General features: G+C 43.5%; 1 protein-coding gene across 3 annotated transcripts in view; it reads left to right on the forward strand.

The window, feature by feature from the left end:
* The window catches only part of PPP1R14C (protein phosphatase 1 regulatory inhibitor subunit 14C), an 86,028-nt gene that overhangs the window by 21,389 nt on the left and 47,276 nt on the right, over positions 1-17,363 (forward strand). The window contains exon 2 of one of the 3 annotated variants that reach the window (XR_005353678.1): positions 10,908-11,010. The exons of the other annotated variants lie outside the window; for them this stretch is intronic. The gene's annotated coding sequence lies outside the window, so the exon portion shown is untranslated. The remainder of the gene's footprint in view (positions 1-10,907; positions 11,011-17,363) is intronic. 3 annotated transcript variants of the gene reach the window in all.

The following is a 17,363-nucleotide window of genomic DNA, read 5'->3' on the forward strand; positions in this document are numbered from 1 at the left end:
AAAAGATTTTATTTATTCATGAGACACACACACACACACACACACACACACAGAGGCAGAGACACAGGCAGAGGGAGAAGTAGGCTCCACGCAGGGAGCCCGACATGGGACTCCATCCTGGGTCTCCAGGATAACGTCCTGGGCCGAAGTCAGCGCTGAACCACTGAGCAACCCGGGCTGCCCAATAATTTAATTTTTAATGACTGTGCTTGCTAGCTGGCTCATAAAATTCCTGGAAGGTTAACAGTTGTCTCTTGTGAGCTGTGAGTCCTCTCCAGCACACACCCAGCACCTCATAGCTGAAGGATATTGTGCCATCTTATATGAGCATTAACAACAACCTAAATAGCTCTTGAAGAGAATCCCAGAAGCTTGTAGTTAAAAGAGACCCCATATCTATTCTGACCTCCCTGCCTGACACTTTAATTCCATCCACAGCCTGGTGGATGGAGAGTCCCAGGTCTCTGCTGCTCAGATTTCTCAAGTCCCGGTACAGAATCTACCACTGACATACACATTTGAAAGTGGAGGGACATGGGCTCCTCAGGCCCCAAACCAGACTCTAATATAGTCTCTTTCTCCTGTTGCTCTCCAATTTCATTCTTATGGAAACAGCCCGATTCCCGGTTTCATTAATTTAACACAAGACATGTTTTATTTGTGGGGATTAATTTAAAGACCACTGTATCATTAAGTAAAATCAGCAACTGTTTATTGGCACTTGTTATATGGTTGGTGTTCAGTAGGTCCTATTTTTTTATGAAAAATTTATTTTACTGATGCATCACCCACCTATAAAGGATATCTATTATACAGGGTTTTTAACGTATTTATTCATAGGTGTGTATATATGGAAAACCCGTATGTGTGTATATATATGCATATATACTCATTCTATGGCATTTCTGACATTCAGAACTAATCGTTCACATTACTATAGATAGGAAATATTTGATTCCCTTGGGCCAGTGAGACTAGACAGCTTTCTAGAAGATCTTTCTAACCCTGGGGAATTGATTCCTGGATGACATGGTGGAGCTCTTTGGTAAAGCTGTATTTTAGTGTGTGTCTGTTAGTGTGGGAGACCATACAGGCCTACCTATGAGGCCCTGTGGTGTGGTGGGAAGGCATGGCCTGCAGAGCAAGGTAGACCTGAATCGAAGCCCAGTTCTGCTGCTCACGAGCTGGTGATTATTCTTCGTTTGGACTATTGAGAGTTGGTGTAATGGATATTCTTTCCTTAAGAAGACTCGGTTTATTATGGGCCTCAAAATAGAAGCTCCTTAGTCTGAAGATAAAGTTCTTTGGAAATGCTATCTGACATCTCTCCTGGTGGGCACGGTTGCTGTGACAGGAAGCAGTGGGTGTGTGGGTGCTGTGTGTCATGGGTGGGGATATGGGCTCCTGACAAGGAATGTGAACATAGTTATTTGAGGGGACAGTCAGGCCACTCCTTGTCCCTAAGAGGCCAGATTCATCCAGATTCACCACCTGGCTGGATGTGGGCATGAGGTCGTGTTCTCACATCCATGCTTGAGTATCTCCTTGTCCTCGCGTCAGCCATGTTGTTGTCTGCATCACTCAATCAGATCACCTTAAGGCCAAACTGGCACTTGCTGTGGCTTCCCTCTTTTTATTGATGGTGTGGTGAATCACCCCAAAAGACTTGGGTTTTGTTTGTTTTTGAAATAATTTTAGATTTACAGAAGAGTTGCAGAGACAGTTCTGATGAGCTTTCCCATTTCCTCGTCACCTGTCTGCTCCTGATGTTAACATCTTACCATGTACACTTATCAAACTCAAAAAGTCCACACTAGTACAATAGTATTAGCTACACTACAGTCTTTATTCGGATTTCCCTGTTTTTTTTTTTTTTTTTTTCACTTATGTCCTTTTTCCCTAGCAGGACCTAATTCAGGATATCACATCGCATCTAGTGGAGTTTGTCTTTGGCACCTCTCATGTCCCACCCACTGTGAGCCACCTAATCCCCAGTCCCTTATACCTGCACTTCTTTTCCATTCTTGTGATGGTTCCTGGACTTAGCCCCCAGCTCCTTACTGCTCACATGTGGACTCTGGCATTTACTATTGGATTCCTGTTCCCGGATTCTCTGGCCTTCTTGGGAGCTGCCCAGAACTGCCAGGTGAACCATCAGAAAACGGACTGCTATGAGGTAACTCAGATCTCCTCCTGAATGGAAGCTGAGCTCCCCAAAGCCTCTTTTGTAACTCTTCCAACATGATGTTGCACCACCTCCCAGGTTCAACTTCAGCCCTCTTCTTCAGACAGGGGGATCTCTTGGCAGCCTCCCTGACATTGCTTCCTATCTCACAATTGCCAACCTCGAGTTCTGCTGTATGCAGGAACTGTATTCTCTTTCCAGGCTTTATCTTATTCAGTCTTCAAGAGAGTACCTGTGAGGGAGACCAATTAGGAAACTGAGGCACAAAAAGGATGAGTAGCTGGCCATGGTCACACAGCCAGTATGTAGTTGGATGAGGATTTGGACTGAGACAGTCTGACTGTAGACCTGAGATTCTTAAGCACTCCAGTCTCTCATTTCAAATTCAAGATGGCGCTGTGAGTTTTACTCATGCCATTCCCATATTCCTTCACCAAACCCTCTTTTTTCTCAGTGAAGATCGTACTCACCCTCCAAAGCACAACTGAAATCTCATTTCCATGATTTTTTTCATTCTAGGCTGAAACCAATCTGCTTACCTAGAACTTCTTAATATTTATAAATCAATGAGAATAAATGCTATACCTCTCAGCTGGCACTTACCCTGTGCTTCCCATGGTGTGATGGGTCTGCGTCTAATCCCTCAATTTGACTGTAAGAGGGTAGGAACTTTGGTTTCTAATATACTGTGTCCTCTGTTGAGTAAATGTGTTTTAAATAAGTGTGATTTCCTGGAATATCATTTGATAATAAATAGCGAAGAGAGTCTCATTCTATTTGAGACCTATTATTAGTGGCTTGAACTTTGCTTATGGAGCTGCTATGGCATTTAATCACTCTTGACCAAATAAAACCCAAACCAACAATAATAATAGTCAGCGTAGGGTTTACTAGATTCTGGGCTCTATTGTAAGGCTTTTCCCACATTAACTCTTTTTTGCCTAACAAATCTTGGAGGTGGGTATTTTTACACCCTCATTTTAAAAGGGTAGAAACCAGGCACACAGAGATCCAGTAACTGACTGAGAGGCAAGAAGAGCTGGTGGAACAAGAATTGTCCCTTGTGGCTAGATCTTTTGGATCTGCTTTCAGTGGGATCACAATGGACACAGAATTCACCTCTTCTTTTTGTGAGGTCAGAGTGGTCATTTACTAAGACTCCAGAACTTTGATATGCTGGGTGTCTTTTTTTTTTTGAAAAAAGCGAGTTCATTACCATTGTGAGCCTTTATAAATCTTTAACTCCTTGCTCTTTATGATTGCTTAGTGACTTCCTTTGTAATATATTACTTTACCAATTAAAAGCACAAATAAAGGCAAGCTCCCAAGTGTGGAGCATTCCTAAATGCAAGAAAGCTGCTCTGACATTTTCTGGGTGGTGATTTGGTGCCCCCAGGACAGGGGAGTAGGTAATTATTGGAACTTTTACTTTGTGTGCTTTCCCTGTTCTAATGCTTAATCATTTTATAGCATCTAACCATGTGTTATTGGGTAACCATAACACATGGCTTTTCACTCTGCTAGGTTTAAGGCTGGTGTTTTTCTTAGAATCAGTTAAAATAAAACCTGGATGTCATACCCCTGGCCTGTTTCGGGAAATGCAGTTTTAACCACAAGCATACCTGTGGTATTTTCAACTGATGTTTGGTTTGCTGGTCTTAATTGCCTTGGTGGCTCCTGAAGGGGTTCTCTCTCTGGCAACAGGATCCCCAAACCTGCCACACCTAACTCATAAGTTATTCTACTAAAGAGGAATTCAAAACTCTACTGTTTGAATACTGCTGAAAATCACATGGCTTCTGGTTTTGTTTTTCCCCTTTCTTGTAGGTTTATCCTTTGATTGATTACCTTTTTTTGTGTGTGTGTGGGGTGGGGAGGGAAGGAGTTCTCATGATAGCAGTGAACCCTTGGGACCCTGTGGGGCTCCTATAGGGGAGGGGTGTGGGGTTGGGGGTGGACCCCATGCAACGCTTGCAGCCAGCCCTACTGGCTGATCTGGACAGGACAGTCTGGAGCAGATCACCATCTCTACAAGGGTGCCCATGGCCTCCTTAAGTTACCATGCCAGGAATTGCTCCTAAAAACTAAGCTTGAGGCAAGATACCCTTGGTATAATTTGTGTCTGTCTCCCTTGGCAACTACCTCTTGTCTTGTTTCTTGCTTCATGGCTTATCAATCGGTTTAAATTGACCTTTCCTCTTGATTGTATGTCTTGGTGCTAAAGAGATAACAGAAAAGCAACATCCCATTTCTATCTGTGCAATCTTTTTTTTTTTTTTTAAGATTTTATTTATTTATTTGAGAGAGAGGGAGAAAGCAAGCACATGAGCACGCAGGAGCAGGGGGAGGAGCAGAGGGAGTGGGAGAAGCAGACTCCCTGCTGAGCTTGGAGCCTGACCTGGGGCTCAATCCCAGGACCCTGGGATCATGACCTGAGCTGAAGGCAGATGCTTAACTGACTGATCTACCCAGGCGCCCTTATCTGTGCAATCTTATTTAAAATACCGAATAAGTAATTGGGCTCAGCAATTGTGACAACTTTCTTTGAAGGATTTGTTCTTGGTCTAATTCATAATCTGTTCCTTTCTGTGATGTTTTGGTGGATCAGTGGATTGGTGTCTTGGAGCCACTAGAGTTTTGTGATCATCTTCAACTAGTTCACATTCAGACACACCCTTTCATGTCCTAGAAATGAGATTTTCTTTTAAGCTGTTATTGGGAGTGAGGCTCATGTAAGGGCAGGTCCCTGTCATTGCCACAGGTGTGTGTTTAGCAGAGGGCTGGAAGGAGGGGCTGAATCAGGAGAATCTTGTGCTGTGGAGGACCTTGCAGGCGAGGAGGTGGTCTTCATGCTGACTAATGAGACCACCCCGGGCAGTGGGAAGCCAGATCACTAGGAATGGCCAATTATTTAAAGCAGTCCTACTGGTAAGTAACCCACCTCTGTCCTATGTGTCAGCTAGCCTTTGCCTTCTGGCTTCCTGTGTTCCTGACTCCATGTCCTGTTTGCTGCTTTCTCTTTACCAGAAATTCTAATGCCCGTGTGACCTAGCCTACAAACTTGGACCTACATCCCAGCAGATCTATTGCTGGGTGGTTTTGTGGTAGAAGTTTCTGACACCACATTACCCTTCAGACACCACTAAACCAGTCTTAACACTCAGAGGAAAGGATGCAGACCTTTCTCTGATACTATGTGCTGACCAGGATGGGCATGAGCTTCTGCTTCAAGAGATGCATCTTGACAGTTTCAGTAGAACTACTACTTCTCTACCTGTTGTTTCTGTGGAGCGATCTGGGGAGAAGAGATGAATGATAATTGGTGCCTATATCTGGGTCTTACTTAATGACGCCTTCAGGCCAGGTCTATATTGGGAAGGGAACAATCTTGGTAGATAAGAAGTGAGACTTCTTGCTAATATGACTGAGGACTGGCCTCTGTCTGTTGACAGCGAAGAGTGTTAACACATGGTCATGTGTGGAGTTCCAGGGTAATGGGGCTTTTGTGACGATGCAGTGATTTCATGCCTAGCCTTGCTTTCTCTTCTCCATTTTGTGTGCTCCTGTCCCTCTCTTTCCGGGAGAGGGAGCTGGGGGGCGGGTGGAGAGCTACTTTAATGGGGCCGATCAGACCTGCATCAGAACCACAGTGGTCCTCCTGTCCACTGAGGAGATGGGGACACACCTTACCACCAGGGCCCCATCTCCAGCCAGGAAGATGAGCTTCTCTTTGCAATCCATGTTTTTCCTGTTTTCTGTGTAGTTGTCTAGTGGCTCATCAGTCTAAGGTTTTACCTTGCTTGTGAACATGCTTTCCCCCCAGCTGAGTGCTGTGACCATAATCCCCTAGAGGACTTGATGTGTGTGTCTCCTGGCACCTAGGATGGCCTCTCACCACACCAGCAGATACTGTGGGGCTTTTGTGCAGAAGCTTTGTGCCTTCCTTGTCTATCTGCATACTGTGATCAGGGGCAGGTACCACACTGGAAAGGCTTCCAGTGACCTGTCTTGGGCCCACCTGGGAGCCCTGTGAGGAGACCTGTGTGAAGAGTCCAGATGGTCTTCCTGAAAACCCAGTTCTTGTAGGAGGCTAAAGGCAGTGCCATGTGTGGGCGGGGGAGTGTGTTGGGGCCACAGGGTCAGTGGAATCTCTATATGGGATCACAGAGGGGGCAGGACCAGCTCTCGAATCTCTGGAGACTCTGGGCTATAACTGTAGGGGAAAGGAGTTACAGCAGGCAGAGATTTGTTATTCTCCTAATATGCAAGAGTGGCTCTTTTAGTTCACTTCTTCAATTTGAATTAAATCAGTATGATTGAAAAAAAAGTCAGTATGATTGATTTATGGACCTATGGGAAGTATCTCAACCAAAGAGATGACTGTATGCCTAATCTAAACATAGTAATAGATGCATCACCTTGATTGCTTTGTTTCCTCTTTTATTTTTCGGAATCATTAAAGATACAATTGTGCCTGGCTTTCAAAATTATCATGGTGATACAAAATACCGTATCGGAAACACTAGCAGATCTTTATGCCCTTGGTTATTGTGTTACTGCACGGAAGTGATCATCTAAGAGGAAGACCTAGCTAGCAGTGGTTTGTCTCAACACCCCTGACTCAGCTCGAGGAGACATGAAGGCATCTAGGTACACTCTCTGATATTTGGATTTTCAAATCTCACAGGTGACTAATGTCTTCATTTGCAGAGAAGGAGAAAAATGAGCTCCTCTTGGATGTACCTCTTGGATGACTGGATCCAAATGTGGATGCTGCAGGCAAAGCAAGCTCTCCAGGGAAAGTCAGCCAGCTGTACTTGTTAGCTTTCTAGAGTCTGTCTGTTACTATGAGTGCAGTCCTTTTCAAAGCTATGTTCTACTTCCTAAAATACCTTTCCAATCTACTTCCTCTTGAGAGGAAAAGAGGCCTTTGGTGTCTGCCTGTCTGGAGAGTAGAGCCAGCGTGAGGAGGCATGTGGAGAGACCCAGGGAACAGGGACTGCCTGCCCAGAGGCCTTCATCCTCACAGTAAGGAGATGGACTGCCCAGGTGCAGAGTCCCAATAAATGTCTAGAGCTAGCAGCTTGGCCACAGCGGTCTATCTCTTTAAACGAAAACTAACTGTGTAGATTTACCGAATCCGAATATTTGTTTCATGTTAAGTCTTGTTGCTTTTCAGACTGATACAAATAATTGGCACTATTCATGATGACTCTTACATACATGAGGTGAAACAACCTTATTATTTTTTACAATAGGTGTGATGAAACTCCAGAATGACACCATGCATAGTGTGTGAGGGAGCCGAGGATTTGAGTCACGTACTGACTGTGTGGTCTTAGGGAAGTTACTTGGCCTCTCTCTGTTCTTTGGGTTCTTCATCTGTAAAATTGGGGGTAACAAGATGTTGTGAGAATCAACAGAGGTGTTCTTTGTAATAAAGCACTTATCATAGTGTCTCGTAGATAGTAAGCACTCAGGAAATGTTCGCTATTATTATAGTTGAGGCAGAGTAGTATAGACAGAGAGAGATGTGGGTTGTCTCTGTGGGCATAGAAAGGAACCTCTCTGAGCCTCAGTTTCTTCATCTGTAAATGGGGATTTTAGTTCTGCCTTTATGAAAGGGTAGTCACGAGAGCTACACCTGGTAGTGTTTGGGGAAAGCGCTTTAATGAAACACAAGCCCTTTGGAGTATAAGACATGGCATAGTTTTATATTTTATCTGGTGTTGCATATGGAACTTGCAGGTAAATCTCACGAGCTTCTTTTTTTTTCCTAATGTAAATATTGTCACAGCCATACAAACCCTTCTTGGAATACTTGTTTTGAGTATGTGTCTTGAGGACCATCCTGAGATCACTTCAGTGGGTGACACAAGGGGAGCAGTCTGTGTAAGCTCCTTGAGATGAGTAATGCCAGGGTGGTTTTGTGGAGATCTAGGACTGTCCCCACGGGTGTGGCTGGGGTAAGGGGAGTGGGCAAACCACAGGTTTAAATTTGAGGGAAACCTGGTCACAGAGCCATTTGGAGTGATGCGGTTTTGCTGAACAGTGATCCTGGACCACATCCTCAGGTTGAAGAGGGGCTCTGGGTGAAATAGGAGGTGACAGTGCCAATCTGCATCGTCGGTAGGAAAATTTATCAGTGTCCATATTCTTGTCACAGTACATCTGAAATCAGGACAGAGTGTCAAAGTTTAGGTTGATTTGGGTGAAAAGGAGGTAGAGAAACTATAGCTTCTCTCTTAGGAACTAATGGTCAGATTTACATTTAGGAGTAAGTGTGTGTGTGTGTGTGTGTGTGTGTGTGTGTGTATTAGGTGAAATAAAGTGGCTCTGTCTTCAGAATTGCAAATTTTTAATTAATTACTTTTTTTTTTTTTTTTTTTTTTAGAGAGACAGAGCATGTGTGCAGTGTGGGGAGGGGCAAAGCAAGAGGGAGAGAGAATCTTAAGCAGGTTCCATGCCCAGCATGGAGCCTGATGCAGGCAGGACTCCATCTCACGACCCTGAGACCATGACCTGAGCTGAATTCAAGAGTTAGATACTTAACTGACTGAGCCACCCAGGCACCCCCAGAACTGCATTTTTTCCCTCTATTTTCATCTATTTGCCAGGAAGTGGCTGGCTGCTTCCAGTGAGGCTGGCATTTTAGGAGAGATTCTGAATGAGCATTGCCTAGCTCACCATGACCTGAGCCTCTCCTTGGCAGTGGTTATTTGGCGCTTTTTGGGGTAAGGGGTGCTCCAGTGGACCTTTCTCATCCTTTCTGCTCTGAGATTGAGGTTGTCTTGAGAGGAGACATTTTAATCGTATGACAGCACATTTTTAAAATCTTGTCTTGGGCAGCCCGGGTGGCTCAGCAGTTTAGCACTGCCTTCAGCCCAGGGTGTGATCCTGGAGACCTGGGATCAAGTCCCATGTCGGGCTCCCTGCATGGAGCCTGCTTCTCCCTCTGCCTGTGTCTCTGCCTCTCTCTGTCTCTGTGTCTCTCATGGATAGATAAATAAAAATCTTGTCTTGAATATTTAACTGTGGATTAACATTGTTCTTTTCTGCTGCCCTAGCTCCTCCCATTTGTCCCTGCATCCCCAAGTATTCCACTTCCCAAGTTGCAAAACGGTTTCTGGCACATAATGGTTTTCTTGCTTATACCTTGATTAGGAAAAATGTCACATACAAGCCTAGTTGTCTTGTTTCTAGATATAATAATATGCTTTGTCCTTTGCCTTAATTGTGGCACGCTGGAGAGCTGAGCCACTGAGGTTTGCTTAGAGTCTGTGTGAGCCATCTTTCTGACAAACAGAGCATGCTTTGAGTGTATCTTTGTTAAGATCTTTCATTAATGTGACTTGATTTATTTTTGATTTGGAGCTATGACAGGTTTTCTTTTTCGTTGCTTCTCTAATTTGAGACTTGAAATAAAATTACTTTGTGCAGTAAATGATTTGCCATATATTTATCCCTTTCTTCTTCTCCTCTCATAGCACTTGCTAGATAAAGTGGGAAATAGGATGCAGGGGAAGAATATGAATTAGTTTTTTTGGAAATGCTAAGTCTGATATGGGTTGTACAGCTAACTAGCCCAGGTGCAAATGATATTAAAGAAAGAGAAAACTTGGTTTTTGTTATTTGACTGAGTTAAGCAGTCTCACCAAAGGGCTGGTGTGTGTAGATCTGTATGGTCAGCAATGGAACAATTCTAGTTTAGTGGCCAAGGAGGCATAGTCCCCATCCAGAACTGCTGGGTTTGAATCTGGCTCTGTCAGTTCCGAGCTGTGTGCCTTGGAACAACAAGTTATTCAACCTCTCTATTTGCCCAACTATAAAATGGAAATAATACAGGCATGCCACCTACCTTATAGGTGCGTACCCCCTTATATAGTAAATGAGATAATATGATATGTGTAAAGTGTACTGTATAGTACCTATCACCAACTAAGCACAATATAATTGTAGAAATCTATAAATACCCACTTAAAGAGTAAATATTCTGCTGGTTTGTGGGTGATAGCTTTCATGTTTACTGTGGTAACATAGAATTTGCACTTTTGAAAGGGAATGATTTTTTTTTTTTTTGGTATGAGTTATCTTGGACTATTAGCAAGCAACTGTGGCTAATGTTAGTTATAAATTTCAGTTGAATTTTCTATAGTACAGTTAGCCCTAAAATTATAAAAAGGAAAATGAGTTGGTGAAAATGGGTTTATAAATTCAACTTTATCTCTCTACCTTGACAGAAAAGAAATAGAATGGAAAATAAAATTTTGTATTTTGTCTTAGGATTTCAGGCAAGTTAATGTTCAGAAAAGTGCTTCCAAATGTCATGGTATATAGAGTCATTACAAACCTATTCTCTAACATCTGAGTGGGGGTTTACCTGAGTCATCAAACTGGGTATTTCTTGAAATAAGTGAATGAAACAGAAAAGTTACAGTGGTTTATATAAAATTCATCTTGATGCAAACAGTTAAAAGCCAATTTAATTTAATTTAATTTAATTTTTTAAGCCTATTTATCTTAAACATCTTAGGAAGAAAACCATCTTTGAAAAAGATGTGCTATGGTGTAATGCCCACTTTTTGACTCTTCACAAATTTCTCATGTTTGAATGGTCCATTTTGATGTCAGGTCAGTGATTCTTCAGGCTCTAGAAGATTAGTTGTCAAAAGTTGATGAGCTAAATTGGGCAGGTTAAACATAATGTTCTTCTTTGATCTAGATGGACTCAGAAGTTAATGTCTGGGCTCTCCAGGAATGAATTTGCAGGTGTGCTCACATGTTGGAGTGTAGTAAATGCTGGACCAGGTGCTCAGGTATCCCAGGTAATATGTGATGCTCAGCATTTGGCCTGTTCCTATGTTGAGCTAGAGAGACTTTTAGGTGGAGCTGGAGCATGGAGGAGCCCTCTCTCTTGCTGGCTCTGCCTCCCGCTCACAGGCAAGTCTGACTTCTGGATGAGTCCCTGAACTCACCTTCTGGTGAATATGGAAGTCTATCCCTATGTACCCTCCCCCACCCCATTCCCTCCATGACAACAGGGTGTGATTCACCACAGCTTGTGTTTTAGTGACATCAACTCCGCAGGTTTTGAGCTTCTCTCTGCCAAAATGTAGATAAGAGACCCCTGTTTTGTCCAGGAGCCCCCACTCACAGTTTAGGTCTGTTTTCTGCACTAGAAAGAAAGGCTTCTTTGGAACAGCCACGGCACTGGTTTATTCACTGTTGTATCTCAGAGTGTACATAGTGACTCACATGTGGCAGGTGCCCCAGAGGATTTGTGAATGAACTAATAGATGAATGAATTTATGTCTTTGAGCAGACCAAAGCTGGGCACACTCGGCCCAGCTGGGAGATGCAGGAGCAAGAAGTCAGGGTCCTGACTCATCCACCATGGCTGGGGATGGCCAGTTCCCCTTTCATGCCCTTACTTCCTTGGTGGGGCAGCAGCAACTTCTCTCAGCTAACCAGGCCACCTGTGGTAGGGCCTTGGCTATCACACTGTGCTGCAGGCTTTTCTCCGTTTTAATTCCAGATTTTTGTTACCATTCCTAATTTCCAACGTATGTGTTCTTCACTTCCCTACCTCTTGGGTTAGTTGGGATATTTATTTGGCTTATTTATTTATTTTTTTAATTTAACTTCTTTTCTGTGTCACTTTCCTTGCCTAGGAAATGACAGCAGTGGTGCCACCTGTCACATGGGGCTCTGGGGGGGATGCAGGGAGTGACTGCATGGGAGCACTTAGGAAAGTGCCTGTGATAGTTCTGATCTTTGAGTCACCCACACTGTCCTCATACACATTCACAGCTGCTCCTCCGGAGGCCCAGGCCACAAATTCTGTACTCTTGGCCTTGCCAGCCACCTCATTGCTTTCCTGATTTTGTTCAGCTTGCTGGGGGGACCCACCTCACAGCACCCATAGGCATTTTCTAGCAACAGTTCACTGTATCCCTCACACTTAGTGCACTGTCTGATGGATAATGCATACCAATAAGTACCTGTTGATTGGAAGATGTTGAGGTTCTAACCTAGCTCCCTCCTGGGGATTCCAGGTTCCATTGTGTAAGGCTGCTGTTGCATGGTGGTTCTGCAGCTTCCTGTCTATGATAGGATCCTAATGATCATTTATTATCCTGGCGATCAATGACAAGTCAGCTCACTGTGTTGGTCAATATAGGCTAGGTTGTGTTGTAGTCAGGAGCAACCCAAAATTTCAACAGCTAAAAATAATAACATCTGATTTCCCATTCAAGCTGTGTATGCAGTGTTGACTGGTGTGGGGGTTCTGCTCCTCACCGTCAGTCAGGGTCCCAGACCCATGAGAGTCCATCTGGAAACATGCTCCTATAGCAAGGTAGGGCAGGGGCCCTGAGAGGTACCCAATGGTTCCAAAAGCTTCCACCAGAAAGCGCACACATCACTCCTACCTCCTAGTTCATTGGCCACGGCAAATCTTACTCCATATCTAACTTTAGAGGGAGAAGCAAAACAGACTTACCGTGTATCTGGAAGGGGCTGCTAGAGTACTTGTGGCCAGAGAGTGATTTTTGCTGGTAAAGGAAGTATTGCCTAATTATTATTGTTGCTTTTCAAAAGAATTGTTCCATGCCACATCTCCATCCTCATTTAAAATAATTATTTTATTTAGTCAGGGGGAAAAGACATTAATCCCAGGGAGCTTAACAAATCGAGATTTCCTTCATCATGGTCTACCAAAGCTCTCAGGAACAATTAACTCATCCACTTTGAAGGAAATAACTATCTGTCTGAAAAGAAAATGTCCTAAGTAATTTAGAGGTGGGCCCCCAAGAGGAGTGATTTACGTGAAAAGTCCCTCAGTTAACTTGATTATTTTATGGGGCTTTTGCTGAGACCTTTTGTGTGTTCGGGGTTTATGTGGCCTTTAATCCTGACTCTTATGTAGGCTGTCATTGTGTAGATAAGCTCGTGCTTCAGTAATCATCGTAGAAGGCATAAATAAGCTATTGGGGGACTGGTCCCTCTGTGCTTAGCACTGAGCTAGGAGCTGGGGTTCTATGGTTCTATGGTAGGGTGGCTAATGAACAAAATGATGGTGGTTTGAGAGAAAGAAAAGAAAAGGGAAGTGCTCCAGAGAATAAGGAAGAGAAATAGGGGGCAGGGAAGGGCCCCCTCCAGAGGAGAGCCAAGGATGGGAAACCATTATAGGTCATATGGCAGCAGAAGCTGGAGACTTGGAGAACTTTGTGGGTTAATTCAGGGAGTCAGAATTTTAAGCTTAGTTAGAAAGCATTGAAGCAGAGGAATGATTTATTTTATTTACTATTACAAAAGCTTATTTAACAAAACAGTTCAAAATGAAAATGTGCACAACCTGATTTTTATACCCTAGCAAAACAGGTGCTGTGGAGGGGGACGTGCAGAAACAGTTGATACTGCTTGTGAACACAACCATTGTTTATGCTCAAGCCAAGTCTTCTATGATAGCGGTACTGCTTCCTCCCATTACCATCATTCCCACATTGTTCTGCTGCCTACTGGTTGCCATACCCACGCATTCATCCATCAAAAGATTCATAAAGGGACGAGATCCCTTCAGCATTCCTTGGCCGTGTCTGCCACAATTTAATTGTGACCATAACTTGTTGCCCATAAATTCTTTCATCTCAGTAGAGTAGTTTTGCTTATAGTGTCTGCTTGGCGAGCTCAAAGATGCCTCAAAACAAAATGCCTTGAATTTTAAAATTTAACTTATGCTTGATTTGTTCATTATTTTTTACATGCCTTTCTTCATGGTATGATTTACATTTCCACAACTAATTACTCTTTGCAGTATTTCTGTTTTAAACCTCAAGTTATATTTTACACTGAATAACCACATTTAAATCTGATCATCTCCAGTATTTTTTCACTCACACAGACAACTTAGCAATGTGAGAAAACTAAAGTAGAATATTATACTCTAACGCAGATTCAGTCACAGGAGAGAGAGAGAGAGAGAGAGAGAGAGAGAGAGAGAGAGAGAGAGAAGAGGGAGAGAGAGAGAGAGATCTGTTTATTATGGGGGCTTATTTGTTTCATTAGGTGATTGCTACAATTTGTTGTCAGAATTTAACTTTGTATGTATGGACTTAAAGCATTAAGGGTTCCTAATTTAGAACAGATTAATCAACTTTTGATTTTGTTGGTTTTATGGTGAGATAATCTATTTATTCAAATCTTCCTTCTTTTGGTAATAGCTTAATCAGATGGTCAGACAAATGTGTATACAGCACCTTCTGAAACCTGTAAATTTTGTTCCTGAATGATTGAAGGCAGATTAGAATTTTGAAACGACCTGTGTGGCTGCTGTGTGGGGAATGGGAAGCTGAGCTGGCAGTACCAAAGGTCAAGAGAGAGTTAGGAGGTGGGAGGGGGTCATGTGGTCTGGACCAAGGTATTTGCGATGGGGATGGGGTGAGGTGGGCCATGCAGTGCTCTTTGGAGGTAGGATTGACAGGACCTGCCAGCGGATGGGTGTGATGTCTAGCAGGGAGGCAACAGTGGTCCTTTGCTGGGGGCATGCTGTCCTGGTGAGCAGTGTAACCGAGAGACAAGAATGGAGATCAGAAGCTTGATTGGTGGTGAACAGAGCAAAGGGAGCTACCTCCTTACAGGATATTTTAATTACCCTTTGTTCGCTCACAAAATTCCCACTTCTTTGAGTTAGTTTTTCTGGATATAACTGAAATCAATCCTTGAGGGCCTGTGCAATCCGTTCCCCCCAAAAGTGCCAGATGAAGAGCGATACATTTAAAGTGTCTTGCGTTCACTCCCTATTGCCCTATATTTCTTTCTGTTGACACAGTGCCCACTCAGATAGTGGTCATAATGCGATAGAGAAGATTTGCTGTGTTCTTTGATGACTTAATTGACATCCTCATCCCATTTTTCATGGTCATGGTTATTGGATTTGAGGGGGGACTCTGGTCTCTTGATTGGATAAGGAAGATACCTAGTGTCCCTGATTAAATTTGGCACCAGTTCGAGTCTTCTCATGGAGGATTAGGAAAATACCCAAGTCTCATCTGCAATATATTACCAAACCATTTTGTATGTCGGAGGGCTTTCTGGTGGTGGCTAAGCTCATCATGTTGATATTGATTGTTTTAAGCTTCTCTTTCAGTGGGAACATTTTCTGACTTCACATTCTGGGCCCCTCCTATTTGGAACCCTTAATACCTTTCTTCAGACCAATATTGAATACTTTATTTTCCCCACATACCTCTGGAAAGAGTTTGAAAGCCACAGACACCTTTACAGACACTTTTCCAACCAAAGCTTGGAATCTTAATTCTGACTGGTTCTCTACCGAATCTTACAGTGACCACCCCATCTCCGCACCGGCCCCCCGCCCCTGCCCCGCTTCATCCTAGTTCATTGAATTGAATCACAGAGATCTGTTCTGGATTCCAGTCCCCTACTTCCTCCCCTCCTACCAGAACACCTCCAGGAAGCCACAGGAAGGTGAAGGCCAAGAAGGTCACTGTTTGTTTGTTTTTTAAGATTTTATTTATTTATTCATGAGAGACACAGAGAGAGAGAGAGAGGCAGAGACACAGGCAGAGACACAGGCAGGGAGCCTGATGTGGGACTCGATCCCGGGACTCCAGATCATGCCCTGGGCCGAAGGCAGGCACCAAACCGCTGAGCCACCCAGGGATCCCCAGGGTCACTGTTTAGCAGGGCTCTTAGCTGAATCTTAGTTTCCCATTTTGCTTTCAGGTTGAAGAGGGAAGAAAGATAGTTTGGTTCAAACCACCTTTAGGTCAAGCTGCCTGACCCAGGACAAATCCTATAACCTCCCAAAGTCTTCATGTCCTCATTTGTAATAATAACAGCTGCTACAAGCGTTGAGATGAGAAATAATTAAACTCTCGATTGGAAGAGTTATTGGCACAGTGCCTGCTACAGTGGTACTAATATGAACTATTATTATTTTGAAAAGGAGAGGACCGTCTTACCCAATTTGGTACTTCTTGACGAGACCTAGGGTCATACTTGGTGATAATTTGTGTTTTATACAGTTTTCTTAAAATAAACACATTGGCTCTAAGTCACTCATTCATAGCTGATTCGTGGTTCAAGACTTTGTCTTTTTTATTATTAATCAATAGACATAATAGTTGCTGCTCTGGGACTGATTTACTGATTCTTAGAGTGTGTAGATCAGGTGGTTACTAAGCAGTCATCTGGACAGAGGCCAGGAGCCCTGAACAGCTGCGTAATAAAACCTATATTTTGAGCTCTGTAGACAAAGGCATTGCTCAGGTATGATAAGGAATTTGGACAAAGACTGATCTGTTTTCCCGCCAGGGCCAGCTGTTGGCTTCCTCAGACTTATTGTAGCTCTCGTTTGTGAAGCATTTACTAGAAGGGCGGACAGTGTGTTAGGCAAAGGACACACTGTTTAATCCTTGGGACAGCCCAGCGAGGAAAGTCCTATTGTTATTTATTCCCATTTTAGGGATGAGGACATAGAGGTGCAGAGAGCTTCAGGTCACACAGCTTGTGATTGGCAGAGCTGGGGCCACACCCCTGGTGTGCTTGGCTTAACGTCTGTTTCCCACTGAGAAAATAGGGGCAATTGGAGGCTCCACACACATTGCTCACCTCCTGGTGCTGTAGATGAGCTGCCTGCAGCCCAGGAAAGGCACCTTCACTTCTGCAGTGGACTCTGCCCTTCTTGCCTACTCAGGGATAGTGTTCTGGTAATTTCTCCTCACTTTCCTGCATCTTTCACTCCCTGCAAAGCATAAACATGCCATTATTTTTTCATCCTTAAAAAAAAAGAAGAAAATTCTTTCTTGATTGCACTTTCTCCAGTGAGCAACCCTTCCCTTTTCTTCAAAACGCCTTGAGAACGTTTTTGACACAGTAGCCCCCCTCTTTTGCAAGGGGTACATTCCAAGACCTGTTGTGGCTGCCTGCAGTTGTGCACAATACCAAGCCCTGCACGTACAGTCTTTTTCCTCTATGCATACCTACTTGTGGTAAAGTTTGATTCATATGTTAGGCACGATAAAGGTTCGCAACAAGAACTAATAATGAGATAGAACAGTTAGTTACAACAATATACTGTGATAAAAGTTCTGTGGAGGTGGTCTTTCTCTGTCTCTCTCTTTCTCACCATATCTTATTGCACTGCACTCACCCT

This window comes from Canis lupus, chromosome 1 (genome assembly GCF_011100685.1).
Source record: "Canis lupus familiaris isolate Mischka breed German Shepherd chromosome 1, alternate assembly UU_Cfam_GSD_1.0, whole genome shotgun sequence".
Taxonomy (NCBI): domain Eukaryota; kingdom Metazoa; phylum Chordata; class Mammalia; order Carnivora; family Canidae; genus Canis; species Canis lupus.